This window comes from Schistocerca cancellata, chromosome 12 (assembly GCF_023864275.1).
Source record: "Schistocerca cancellata isolate TAMUIC-IGC-003103 chromosome 12, iqSchCanc2.1, whole genome shotgun sequence".
Classification (NCBI taxonomy): domain Eukaryota; kingdom Metazoa; phylum Arthropoda; class Insecta; order Orthoptera; family Acrididae; genus Schistocerca; species Schistocerca cancellata.
The window spans coordinates 25496933-25512265 of record NC_064637.1 but is presented as its reverse complement, the minus strand read 5'-3'; the positions used below and the strand labels follow the sequence as shown (position 1 = coordinate 25512265).

General features: G+C 45.3%; 1 protein-coding gene across 3 annotated transcripts in view; it reads left to right on the top strand.

Moving 5' to 3' along the window:
* Positions 1-15333, top strand: part of LOC126109801 (uncharacterized) — a 160105-nt gene that overhangs the window by 23323 nt on the left and 121449 nt on the right. The gene's annotated exons all lie outside the window — the stretch shown is intronic.

The following is a 15333-nucleotide window of genomic DNA, read 5'->3' as shown; positions in this document are numbered from 1 at the left end:
CTGTTGCTAGTTCATGAATTTTTATTGTTTACGTCCTGTTTCCGAATCCTATAATGCCATCATTCCCCACCTGCTTTCCTCCCACATGATTTTATTGATAATATTTCACAGGACTCTGAAAACCCAGTGGTGCTCGGTCGCTGTAGCGGAACAGTTTTGGCGCTGTCACGAGACGCGCGTACGCGAAGGCTGTGTTCGTGACCCCCCTTGGGTATCGGAGTTAGTGATGTATTTAGATTAAGCTAGAGTAAGTTAGCACTAAGCTGTCTCAAATGACCACATTGTCAACAGGGCGTAAAACAACGTAAAAAAAAAAGTAGGCTTAGCATTTTTTGCTTCTCAATTTCAGTGAAACACGATGGTGATAATGTAAGTCACCACTAGAAGCGTGATTTGACACAAAAAAGTATCATATATTAGAAACTACTGCGAACCGCTGAAGTCAAGAAGGTTGTGTTGAGGTGCGGCTTGACTGTTAAGAAACCGACAGCTTGCGAACTCTTTGGGTGGCAACCGGCATCTAGCTCAATATCCCTCGCATACCTCGCCACGGTCGACGCCAAGTTTATCGTGACAACCCTCAAACAAATTCGGCAGAAGAATATTACAGAGTAACAGTCTATACTCCCCTACTGGACTTCATTATAACTGATTTACGAGAGAGATCCCTCACCAACTGCTTCGGTTCGTTGCTTGACGTGTACAAAGGCATTGCTTCTCTTATGTTACGGGATGAAATGATGTTGTGGCGAGAGAAATGGAATCAAGAAAAGAAACTACAAAAAGAGCTTCCAACCATCGCCCTTGATGTATTGGCTAGATGTGATAAGGATGCATATCCTATAATACGTACGTCCTGGCAACGCTTCCAGTGACAACGGCATCTGCTGAAAGATCTTTTTCGTCGTTGCGGCGCCTGAAAACTTATTTAAGAACATCGATGAATGAAAGCCGCCTCCTTCGTCTTGCACTTATGTATATTCATTACCAGATTCCTGTAGATGTAGAAAAAGTAATTACAAGATTTTAAAAAAGTGGGCGTAGAAGGAGATTAGAATTTAATATTTAAGAGCAGTATTTTGAATATACATATTTAATATTAAATTTAATTTTATTTATATTTTTGCATTTTTATTTTATTTCTTATTTTTTTACAAGAAGAAAGAAAGAAATTTCTTATTATTAAAATTTACATTCATGAGGAAAAACAGCTCATTATGAGCATAAAATGACGTAATTAACAATATAAGATGATTTCCTGAACACAGTAAAATACCCTATTATAACTTTTCGCAGTCGTATCGTCATTGCTGCGAATTCGATGGCAACATTCTGTCAAATGAAAGAAATTGGTGAACTAATTTCGAAGATTTAAGAATGGAAACAAATGAACATTAGCATTTTTATAGATTATTTTACATTAGCAGACAAACACAGAGTTTTTCAAGTGCACGTGTCGTATTTGAAGAATATTTTTTAGGTGATGCAGTAAGTTATTTCATTACACACTTAACATACAGCGATACACAATTAAACTAAAAACAGAATTATATATGAAAACAAAGATGATGTGACTTACCAAACGAAAGCGCTGGCAGGTCGATAGACACACAAACATACACACAAAATTCAAGCTTTCGCAACCAACGGTTGCTTCATCAGGAAAGAGGGAAGGAGAGGGAAAGACGAAAGGATGTGGGTTTTAAGGGAGAGGGTAAGGAGTCATTCCAATCCCGGGAGCGGAATGACTTACCTTAGGGGGGAAAAAAGGACAGGTATACACTCGCACACACACCCATATCCAACCGCACATACACTTTCCGGGACTGGATCAGACTCTGAATGTGGCTCTCTGGCAGGGATACGACTTACTCAAATCCTGCCCTGAAATGAGATCCATCCTTCACGAAATCCTCCCCACTCCACCAAGAGTGTCTTTCCGCCGTCCACCTAACCTTCGTAACCTCTTAGTTCGTCCCTATGAAATCCCCAAACCACCTTCCCTACCCTCTGGCTCCTACCCTTGTAACCACCCCCAGTGTGATACCTGTCCCATGCACCCTCCCACCACCACCTACTCCAGTCCTGTAACCCGGAAGGTGTACACGATCAAAGGCAGAGCCACGTGTGAAAGCACCCACTTGATTTACCAACTGACATGCCTACACTGTGAAGCCTTCTATGTGGGAATGACCAGCAACAAACTGTCCATTCGCATGAATGGACACAGGCAGACAGTGTTTGTTGGTAATGTGGGTCACTCTGTGGCTAAACATGCCTCGGTGCACGGCCAGCACATCTTGGCGCACTGTTACACCGCCCGGGTTATCTGGATACTGCCCACTAACACCAACCTGTCAGAAGTCCGGAGATGGGAACTTGCCCTTCAGTATATCCTCTCTTCTCGTTATCCGCCAAGCCTCAACTTCCGCTAATTTCAAGTTGCCGCCGCTCATACCTCACCTGTCATTCAACAACATCTTTGCCTCTGTACTTCTGCCTCGACTGACATCTCTGCCGAAACTCTTTGCCTTTACAAATGTCTGCTTGTGTCTGTGTATGTGCGGATGGATATGTGTGTGTGTGCGAGTGTATACCTGTCCTTTTTTCCCCCAAAGGTAAGTCTTTCCGCTCCCGGGATTGGAATGACTCCTTACCCTCTCCCTTAAAACCCAAATCCTTTCGTGTTTCCCTCTCCATCCCTCTTTCCTGATGAAGCAACCGTTGGTTGCGAAAGCTTGAATTTTGTGTGTATGTTTGTGTGTCTACCGACATGCCAGCGCTTTCGTTTGGTAAGTCACATCATCTTTGTTTTTAGATATTTTTTTCCCACGTGGAATGTTTCCCTCTGATATATATATATATATATATATATATATATATGTGTGTGTGTGTGTGTGTGTGTGTGTGTGTGTGTGTGTGTGTGTGTGTGTGTGTGTGTGTGTGTATATACGAGGGCAGTTCAATAAGTAATGCAACACATTTTTTTTCTGAAACAGCGGTTGTTTTATTCAGCATTGAAATACACCAGGTTATTCCCCAATCTTTTAGCTACACAACACTATTTTTCAACGTAATCTCCATTCAATGCTACGGCCTTAAGCCACATTGAAATGAGGGCCTGTATGCCTGCACGGTACCATTCCACTGGTCGATGTCGGAGCCAACTCCATTGATTGCCGTTTTGTTTCAGGTTCGAAGTGATGAACCCATGTTTCATCGCCTGTAACAATCTTTGACAAGAAATTGTCACCCTCAGCCACATGACGAGCAAGCAATTCCGCACAGATGGTTCTCCTTTGCTCTTTATGGTGTTCGGTTAGACAACGAGGGACCCAGCGGGAACAAACCTTTGAATATCCCAACTGGCGAACAATTGTGACAGCACTACCAACAGAGATGTCAAGTTGAGCACTGAGTTGTTTGATGGTGATCCGTCAATCATCTCGAACGAGTGTGTTCGCACGCTCCGCCATTGCAGGAGTCACAGCTGTGCACGGCCGGCCCGCACGCGGGAGATCAGACAGTCTTGCTTGACCTTGCGGCGATGATGACACACGCTTTGCCCAACGACTCACCGTGCTTTTGTCCACTGCCAGATCACCGTAGACATTCTGCAAGCGCCTACGAATATCTGAGATGCCCTGGTTTTCCGCCAAAAGAAACTCGATCACTGCCCGTTGTTTGCAACGCACATCCGTTACAGACGCCATTTTAACAGCTCCGTACAGCGCTGCCACCTGTCGGAAGTCAATGAAACTATACGAGACGAAGCGGGCATGTTTGAAAATATTCCACAAGAAATTTCCGGTTTTTTCAACCAAAATTGGCCGAGAAAAAAAATGTGTTGCATTACTTATTGAACTGCCCTCGTATATATATATATATATATATATATATATATATATATATATGTGTGTGTGTGTGTGTGTGTGTGTGTGTGTGTGTGTGTGTGTTTGTGCGTGTGTGTGCGCGCGCGTTTATAGGGTATTAATGGTTTTATTTGGAATTAATTTTTTGGCAGGCAGGTACCAAAGAATTTGCCCCCCCCCCCCCCCCCCCCCCGATCGAGATCCTGGATCCGCCCCTGCTTATACGCATGTATTACGAAAATAAGTACGGGACGTCTGACGAAAGAGGGTCTCGGACACTCATTTGCCGGCAGTCGCCCGAGTTAAACATAAACAACATTGCCATCTGGTTAACTTAAGGAGGGTAGGACGCCAAACGGGCCGACTTGGAGCAGCAGAGGCACCACGGCACATTTTAATTCCCAGTGTCTATATTTTTACAAATAAATTCATGAAACTTTGTCAGCATGACCAGGAAGGATTTAGGTCGGCTCTGAGCACTATGGGACTTAACATAAGGATTTAGGTTTCACACTCATAGCAGTCGAAGTTCAAAAATATAACAAAGTAAATTTTTTTTACATGTGGAATTTCTTCATTTATTCACTTACACTACTGGACATTAAAACGGCTACACCACGAAGATGACGTGCTACAGACGCGAATGCTTTTCAGAGCATTCGCACAAGGTTGGCGCCGGTGGCGACAACTACAACGTGCTGACATGAGGAAAGTTTCCAACCGATTTCTCATACACAAACAGCAGTTGACCGGCGTTGCCTAGTGAAACGTTGTTGTGATGCCTCGTGTAAGGAGGAGAAATGCGTACCATCACGTTTCCGACTTTGATAAAGGTCGGATTGTAGCCTATCACGATTGCGGTTTATCGTATCGCGACACTGCTGCTTGCGTTGGTCGAGATCCAATGACTGTTAGCAGAATATGGAATCGGTGGGTTCAGGAGGGTAGTACAGAACGCCGTGCTGGATCCCAACGGCCTCGTATCACTAGCAGTCGAGATGACAGGCATCTTATCCGCACGACTGTAACGGTTCGTGCAGCCACGTCTCGATCCCTGATTCAACAGATGGGGACGTTTGCAAGACAACAACCATCTGCACGAACAGTTCGACGACATTTGCAGCAGCACGGACTATCAGCTCGGAGACCGTGGCTGCGGCTACACTTGACGCTGCATCAAAGACAGGAGCGCCTGCGATGGTGTACTCAACAACGAACCTGGGTGCACGAATGGCAAAATGTCATTTTTCCGGATGAGTCCGGGTTCTATTTACAGTATCATGATGGTCGCATCCGTGTTTGGCGACATTGCGGTGAACGCACATTGGAAGCGAGTTTTCGTCACCGCCATACTGGCGTTATCTCCCGGCGTGATGGTATAGGTTGCCATTGGTTACACGTCTCGGTCACCTCGTGTTCGCTGACGCCACTTTGAACAGTGGATGTTACATTTCAGATGTGTTATGACCCGTGGCTCTACCCTTGATTCGTTCCCTGCGGAACCCTACATTTCAGCAGGATAATGCACGACCGCATGTTGCAGGTCCTGTACGGCCGTTTCTGGATACAGAAAATGTTCGACTGGTGCCCTGGCCAGCACATTCTCCAGATCTCTCACCAGTTGAAAACGTCTGGTCAATGGTGGCCGAACAACTGGCTCGTCACAATACGCCAGTCACTACTCTTGACGAAATGTGGTATCGTGTTGAATCTGCATGGGCAGCTGTACCTGTACACGCCATCCAAGCTCTGTATGACTCAATGCCCAGGCGTATCAAGCCCGTTATTACAGCCAGAGGTGGTTGTTTCAAATGGCCCTGACCACTATGGGACTTAACATCTGAGGTCATCAGTCCCCTAGAGCTTAGAACTACTTAAACCTAACTAACCTAAGGACATCACACAATTCCATGCCCGAGGCAGGATACGAACCTGCGACCGTAGCGGACGTGCGGTTCCAAACTGAAGCGCCTAGAACCGCTCGGCCACTGCGGCCGGCAGTGGTAGTTGTTCTGGGTACTGATTTTTCAGGATCTATGCACCCAAATTGCGTGAAATGTACTCACGTGTCAGTTCTAGTATAATATATTTGTCCAATGAATACCCCTTTATCATCTGCATTTGTTCTTGGAGTAGCAATTTTAATGGTCCGTAGTGTACTATTGGCTGCATTTGTTCATATAGGTACCCTTTTCTTCATAAGTAAGAGGGATTCTTCGACGAATTTTTCCCAGCATACAAACCATGCTTACATGTGTATGAAACACAAGAATTTATTTAATTTATGGAAAAATGAATGAGCTGCTTTAAACTTCGTGTTTAGAAAAAACTCAAATTTTATAGTTAACTATCTCAATTTTTATTAAGTTTTTAATACATTTGGGAAATTCTAGAGTTTTGCTTTAAGGACTTTGTGTTTAATAATCAGTGAAAAATTCATCGAAGTATCTCTCTTACTTGTGAAGAAAAGTGTACCCATAGCAACAAATGCAACCAATAGTAAGTGAAAAAATGATGAAATTTTACACGTAAGAGAAATTATTTTCGTGCACAGACTGTAACAGCCAGCTGCAATAACGACGTCTAGCAACAGTATCTAAGTTGATGCACTACTGTTATTTTCTACGGTTTCACTTTCGGTTGTATTCAGCTCTGTGAGCAGATGTTAGTGACACCCAGTGTGTAGTGCCAAATGGCGGTGAGATTTTCTCGGACGTCTTTCCAAGGACTCCCCGATCTCGTCTAATTTATTTTCGGTTAAAACGCCAGATTCTCTTGGCCTTCTACCTCTGCATCCATACTCCGCAAGCCACCTGACGGTGTGTGGCGGAGGGTAACTTGAGTACCTCTATTGGTTCTCCCTTCTATTCCAGTGTCGTATTGTTCGTGGAAAGAAGGATTGTCGGCATGCCTCTGTGTGGGCTCTGATTTTATCCTCGTGGTCTCTTCGCGAGATATACGTAGGAGGGAGCAATATACTGCTTGACTCCTCGGTGAACGTATGTTCTCGAAACTTCAACAAAAGCCCGTACCGAGCTACCGAGCGTCTCTCCTGCAGAGTCTTCCACTGGAGTTTCCCGCGATTACTAAATGATCCTGTAACGAAGCGCGCTGCTCTCCGTTGGATCTTCTCTATCTCTTCCATCAACCCTATCTGGTACGGATCCCACACTGCTGAGCAGTATTCAAGCAGTGGGCGAACAAGCGTACTGCAACGTACTTCCTTTGTTTTCGGACTCCATTTCCTTAGGATTGTTCCAATGAATCTCAGTCTGGCGTCTGCTTTACCGACGATCAACTTTATATGAACATTCCATTTTAAACCACTCCTAATGCCTACTGACAAATAATTTATGGAATTAACTGCTTCAAGTTGCTGACTGCTGTATTGTAGCTAAATGACAAAGGGTCTTTCTTTCTATGTATTCGCAGCACATTACACTTGTCTACATTGAGATTCAATTGCCATTCCCTGCACCATGCGTCAATTCGCTACAGATCCTCCTGCATTTCAGTACAATTTTCCAGTGTTACACCCTCTCGACATACCACAGCATCATCCGCAAAAAGCCTCAGTGAACTTCCGATGTCATCCACAAGCTCATTTATGTATATTGTGAACAGCAACGGCTCTACGACACTCCCCTGCGGCGCACCTGAAATCACTCTTACTTCGGAAATCTCTGCATTGAGAAGAATCGTTTGTGTAATTCGGATCTAGTCTCTTGCAATTTCTTCACTAATCTACGTGTCGTCGCATGTTTGGGAACATGCACACTGGAAAATTTTCGTATGAATTCGAGCCGATATTGCACATACGTTTCTGTTTTTGCATAGTTCAACACAAGAAACACTCGTTGATCCTGCGTGTATACCGTACCGAATGGAAACTCGACAGTACTGAAAACAGAACACTGTTACACTCAAGTGCATAATGTAGGGAGTAAGCGCAAAGTATTGGTGTCGGAGAACTTCGCATCCGCGGACGCCTTCCGGATGTCTTTCGTGAGACACCGTTTAGTTTCTTCTTTTTCTTCTTCTTCTTCTTCTTCCGAATGGGCCAGTTAAGGACCACGATATTCTGTTTTTCAGCCTGGTGAGGGACTTGATGTTTGCCCAGTAATCCCGCATCTCTGGCTACGTTTCTCCTTTCTCTCCTTTGTCCAAAGGGCGCCAATCTTTTTACGAACCTCTTTTCTTTTAGTGCCCTTCTGAGAAGTGCTCGGTTTCCGATGCAACTTTCAGTTACGTTCAGTTGCTGGATGTCTTTCTTGACTTCTATCACCCACGGTGCCACGGTCTTCCTGCTCTTCCAGTAGTTTAGAAGTCGGTTGGTCAGTCTCGTTTTGTCCATCCTTGTGATACGTCCGTAGACGTCTCTTCCTGGCTACATCTATGATTTTCTCAGTGTGATTGTATGGCTCCTGCTTTGATTGTCTTCTGTACTCACCAACTGTTTTCATCGGCCCCAGAATTTTTCTCAGGATCTTCCTCTAGTGAATCTCTAGTTTACCTGTCAAGCCCTTCTTGTTCAGATTCAAGCCTTCTGAGGCGCAGAGGACTTTAGGGCAGATACGTAACTGTTTGGTAGTGTTTTAGTCTGGAATTGCGAGATAGGCATTTCTTATTATAGATATCCTTGGTTAATCGAGATGCTAATTGTAGTTTCAATGATACACCGCACTCAGAATCTCTCCAAAACACGTTCACAGTATAGTTTATAAGTCTACAGTGACAGGATGTGCGACTTTGGTGTGTAAAAGCTTAACAGTGGGGTTATGAGCGCACTTCAAGAAGAATATAATAATTCCAATCCCAAAGAAAGCAGGTGTTGACAGATGTGAAAATTACCGAACTATCAGTTTAAAAGTCACAGCTGCAAAATACTAATGCGTATTCTTTACAGACGAATGGAAGAACTGGTAGAGGCCGACCTCGGGGAAGATCAGTTTGGATTCCGTAGAAATGTTGGAACACGTGAGGCAATACTGACCCTACGACTTACCTTAGAAGAAAAATTAAGGAAAGGCAAACCTACGTTTCTAGCATTTGTAGACTTAGAGAAAGCTCTTGACAATGTTGACTGGAATACTCTGTTTCAAATTCTAAAGGTGGCAGGGGTAAAATACAGGGTACGAAAGGCTATTTACAATTTGTACAGAAACCAGATGGCAGTTAGAAGAGTCGAGGGGCATGAAAGGCAAGCAGTGGTTGGGAACGAAGTGAGACAGGGTTGTAGCCTTTGAGATTCGCCAATGACATTGTAATTCTGTCAGAGACTGCAAAGGACTTGGAAGAGCAATTGAACAGAATGGACCATGTCTTGAAAGGAGGATATAAGATGAACATCAACAAAAGCAAAACGAGGATAATGGAATGTAGCCTAATTAAGTCGGATGATGCTGAGGTGATTAGATTAGGAAATGAGACACTTAAAGCAGTAAAGGAGGTTTGTTATTTAGGGAGTGAAATTACTGATGATGGTCGAAGTAGAGAGGATATAAAATTTAGACTGGCAAGGGCAAGGAAAGCATTTCTGGAGAAGAGAAATTTATTAACATCGAGTATAGATTTAAGTGTCAGGAAGTAGTTTGTGAAAGCATTTGTATGGAGTGTAGCGATGTATGGAAGTGAAACATGGACGATAAACAGTTTAGACAAGAAGAGAATAGAAGCTTTCGAAATGTGTTGCTACAGAAGGATGCTGAAGATTAGATAGATAGATCACATAACTAATGAAGAGGTATTGAATAGGATTGGGGAGAAGAGGTGTTTGTGGGACAACTTGACTAGAAAAAGGGACTGGTTGGTAGGGCATATTCTGAGGCATAAAGGGATCACCAATTTAGTATTGGAGGGCAGCGTGGATTGTAAAAACCGTAGAGGGAGACCAAGAGATGAATACACTAAGCAGATTCAGAAGGATGTAGGCTGCAGTAGGTACTGGGAGATGAAGCAGCTTGCACAGGATAGAGTAGCATGGAGAGCTGCATCAAACCAGTCTCAGGACTGAAGACAACAACAACAACAACAACAACATGGATATTTTACATGGCGAAAGTAGATGTTTCTATTATATGGCGCGTGGATCAAAATTTGAGTGTGAATCAACAAGAATCGTTTAATTGATGAAAGGTAGATTAGCGGTTTCACAGCAGCTCACTTTCTTCTAAACATTGTGAAAATTAATGCAGTACTGGCAGTAGATTCAGATAAGAATCTAGTTACCTTCAATGCTCTTAAACACTTGCCCAGTGAATATGGGGAAGGAAGTAACAAGATACCTGGTGACAGTATTAGGCTACCGTTGGAGACCTTGTACACTACTGGCCATTAAAATTGCCACACCACGAAGATGACGTGCTACAGACGCGAAATTTAACCGACAGAAAGAAGATGCTGTGATATGCAAATGATTAGCTTTTCAGAGTATTCACACAAGGTTGGCGCCGGTGGCGACACCTACAACGTGCTGACATGAGGAAAGTTTCCAACCGATTTCTCATACACAAACAGCAGTTGACCGGCGTTGCCTGGTGAAACGTTGTTGTGATGCCTCGTGTGAGGAGGAGAAATGCGTACCATCACGTTTCCGACTTTGATAAAGGTCGGATTGTAGCCTATCGCGATTGCGGTTTATCGTATCGCGACATTGCTGCTCGCGTTGGTCGAGATCCGATGACTGTTAGCAGAATATGGAATCGATGGGTTCAGGAGGGTAATACGGAACGCAATGCTGGATCCCAACGGCCTCGTATCACTAGCAGTCGAGATGACAAGCATCTTATCCGCACGCAACGTCTCGATCCCTGAGTCAACAGATGGGGACGTTTGCAAGACAACAACCATCTGCACGAACAGTTCAACGACGTTTGCAGCAGCTTGGACTATTAGCTCGGAGACCATGGCTGCGGTTACCCTTGACGCTGCATCACAGACAGGAGCGCCTGCGATGGTGTACTCAACGACGAACCTGGGTGCACGAATGGCAAAATGTCTTTTTTCCAGATGAATCCAGGTTCTATTTACAGCATCATGATGGTCGCATCTGTGTTTGGCGACATTGCGGTGAACGCACATTGGAAGCGAGTTTTCGTCATCGGCATACTGGCGTATCACCCGGCGTGATGGTATAGGGTGCCATTGGTTACACGTCTCGGTCACCTCGTGTTCGCTGACGGCACTTTGAACAGTGGACGTTACATTTCAGATGTGTTATGACCGGTGGCTCTACCCTTAGTTCGTTTCCTGCGGAACCCTACATTTCAGCAGGATAATGCACGACCGCACGTTGCAGGTCCTGTACGGCCGTTTCTGAATACAGAAAATGTACTACTGCTGCGCTGACCAGCACATTCTCCAGGTCCCTCACCAATTGAAAACGTCTGGTCTATGGTGGCCGAGCAACTGGCTCGTCACAATACGCCAGTCACTACTCTCGATGAACTGTGGTATCGTGTTGAAGCTGCACGGGCAACTGTACCTGTACACGCCATCCAAGCTCTGTTTGACTCTATGCCCAGGCGTATCAAGGCCGTTATTACGGCCAGAGGTGGTTGTTCTGGGTACTGATTTCTCGGGATCTATGCACCCAAATTGCGTGAAAATGTAATCACATGTCAGTTCTAGTATAATGTATTTGTCCAATGAATACCCGTTTATCATCTGCATTTCTTCTTGGTGTAGCAGTTTTAATGGCCAGTAGTGTAATTGTAATTAATTAGTGCATAAACTATAAATTATGAGTTCCTTTGAATAAACTAAGGATACTAAAATTTAAGATCGTTAGTAATAATGTCAGTGTCATCGTCGTCCCCTTCCCCCCCCCCCCCCCCCTGCCCTCTTTAATTTTCTAGGATTAAGTTCTGTTATTACGTTCAAGCACACTCTCGGAATTCGCGAAATCGAAATTACGATATATTCGGGATGAAAAAAGCCATATATTTCTCCAAACAAGGGTAGCAATGTGATTGCTTCATTGGCATCAGTTTAATATGTTGTCTTACGTCCCAGCCTAACCACGTAACCACAGAACCAACATTATATATGAACCCATAGCTTTAGTTATTTCTTTTGCTACTGTATGTATATTAATTTGTGTGTGCGCGCGAGACGAAACAGTCACTTTGCCATTGGCTGATGGCATCACGTATTCTATGCTCGCTGTAATTGGGCAACTGGATCACATGTCCTGTACACAGATTGCGTCAACTAAGCCACATTTTACAGCGCGATCTATATACCCCCGTTTGCGAAGATATTGTGCCATACTTGATGGATTTCGTATTTACACTTGCTAATCACGCAAATGTGCAGAGTCAGTGCTGCAGCGCTTTGAAGATCTAACCAAGAGACATCGTTGTCTTTTCGGCTCGTTGTCCGACAATGTCTCAAAATCCGATAACGGCATATAAAAATTTAACCGTCAAAATACTCATAACAGCGCCAGCTTCCAAAGTGAGGTTAAAACGATAAACCTTGTTTGTACATATACAGGCTTGCTTGGTAGATCCGTGGTGAGATAACAATTTGTCAAACACGTTTGATTGTTTATGGGGGCCTTAGCCACTGAGACTAGTTTCATTCTGTTCTTGCATTCGACTGCACAGGATAGAGTAGCATGCAGAGCTGCATCAAACCAGTCTCTGGACTGAAGACAACAACAACAACATACACTCCTGGAAATAGAAAAAAGAACACATTGACACCGGACACTGCGAGAGGTCTGTACAAGCAATGATCACACGCACGGCACAGCGGACACACCAGGAACCGCGGTGTTGGCCGTCGAATGGCGCTAGCTGCGCAGCATTTGTGCACCGCCGCCGTCAGTGTCAGCCAGTTTGCCGTGGCATACGGAGCTCCATCGCAGTCTTTAACACTGGTAGCATGCCGCGACAGCGTGGACGTGAACCGTATGTGCAGCTGACGGACTTTGAGCGAGGGCGTATAGTGGGCATGCGGGAGGCCGGGTGGACGTACCGCCGAATTGCTCAACACGTGGGGCGTGAGGTCTCCAGAGTACATCGATGTTGTCGCCAGTGGTCGGCGGAAGGTGCACGTGCCCGTCGACCTGGGACCGGACCGCAGCGACGCACGGATGCACGCCGAGACCGTAGGATCCTACGCTGTGCCGCACGGGACCGCACCGCCACTTCCCAGCAAATTAGGGACACTGTTGCTCCTGGGGTATCGGCGAGGACCATTCGCAACCGTCTCCATGAAGCTGGGCTACGGTCCCGCACACCGTTAGGCCGTCTTCCGCTCACGCCCCAACATCGTGCAGCCCGCCTCCAGTGGTGTCGCGACAGGCGTGAATGGAGGGACGAATGGAGACGTGTCGTCTTCAGCGATGAGAGTCGCTTCTGCCTTGATGCCAATGATGGTCGTATGCGTGTTTGGCGCCGTGCAGGTGAGCGCCACAATCAGGACTGCATACGACCGAGGCACACAGGGCCAACACCCGGCATCGTGGTGTGGGGAGCGATCTCCTACACTGGCCGTACACCACTGGTGATCGTCGAGGGGACACTGAATAGTGCACGGTACATCCAAACCGTCATCGAACCCATCGTTCTACCATTCCTAGACCGGCAAGGGAACTTGCTGTTCCAACAGGACAATGCACGTCCGCATGTATCCCGTGCCACCCAACGTGCTCTAGAAGGTGTAAGTCAACTACCCTGGCCAGCAAGATCTCCGGATCTGTCCCCCATTGAGCATGTTTGGGACTGGATGAAGCGTCGTCTCACGCGGTCTGCACGTCCAGCACGAACGCTGGTCCAACTGAGGCGCCAGGTGGAAATGGCATGGCAAGCCGTTCCACAGGACTACATCCAACATCTCTACGATCGTCTCCATGGGAGAATAGCAGCCTGCATTGCTGCGAAAGGTGGATATACACTGTACTAGTGCCGACATTGTGCATGCTCTGTTGCCTGTGTCTATGTGCCTGTGGTTCTGTCAGTGTGATCATGTGATGTATCTGACCCCAGGAATGTGTCAATAAAGTTTCCCCTTCCTGGGACAATGAATTCACGGTGTTCTTATTTCAATTTCCAGGAGTGTATGTTCCATAGGATTTACACGAGGCGAATTTGGTCACCGAGACATTAACGTGTGCTATAATGGTCCTTAAATTACTGTCGCATGGTTCTGGCTCTGAGACACGGACAATGATGCTGTAGAAAGATAACATCGTCAGTGGGGAAGACGTGGAGCGCGAAGGGATGCAGATGGTTTGCATTTGTTAGCGTGTCTTTGATTACTGCCACAGGTCCCGAGCAAATGCAGCAGAATGTCTCCCAGAGCGTAACACTGTTCCTGCCAGCCCGCATCTGTCGCGCGCTGCACGTTTTGAGCCACCGTTCTCCTCCATGACGGCATAAATGACCTGGGTGACAATCTGAGCTGTTCTCTTAGGTTGTTCGCAGATGATGCTGTAATTTACCGTCTAGTAAGGTCATCCGAAGACCAGTATCAGTTGCAAAGCGACTTAGAAAAGATTGCTGTATGGTGTGGCAAGTGGCAGTTGACGCTAAGTAACGAAAAGTGTGAGGTGATCCACACGAGTTCCAAAAGAAATCCGTTGGAATTCGATTACTCGATAAATAGTGCAATTCTCAAGGCTGTCAATTCCACCAAGTACCTGGGTGTTAAAATTACGAATAACTTCAGTTGGAAAGACTACATAGATAATATTGTGGGGAAGGCGAGCCAAAGGTTGCGTTTCATTGGCAGGACACTTCGAAGATGCAACAAGTCCCCTAAAGAGACAGCTTACACTACACTCGTTCGTCCTCTGTTAGAATATTGCTGCGCGGTGTGGGATCCTTACCAGGTGGGATTGACGGAGTACATCGAAAGGGTGCACAAAAGGACAGCTCGTTTTGTATTATCACGTAATAGGGGAGAGAGTGTGGCAAATATGATACGCGAGTTGGGATGGAAGTCATTAAAGCAAAGACGTTTTTCGTCGCGGCGAGATCTATTTGCGAAATTTCAGTCACCAACTTTCTCTTCCGAATGCGAAAATATTTTGTTGATGCCACCCTACATAGGTAGGAATGATCATCAAAATAAAATAAGAGAAATCAGAGCTCGAACAGAAAGGTTTAGGTGTTCGTTTTTCCCGCCCGCTGTTTGGGAGTGGAATGGTAGAGAGAGATAGTATGATTGTGGTTCGATGAACCCTCTGCCAAGCACTTAAATGTGAATTGCAGAGCAATCATGTAGATGTAGATGTAGATGTAGATTTGTGGAGATGACCGTTGACATAGTTCACCAGAAATGTAATCATGATTTCGATTTCGCGATTTCCGAGGGTGTGTTTACGGCTTGGATGTAATAACAGAACTTAATCCTAGAACATTAAAGGGGGCGAGGGGGGGGGGGGGCGACGACACTAATATTGCTACTATCTATCTTAAATTTTACTATCCTTATTTTACTCAAGGGAATT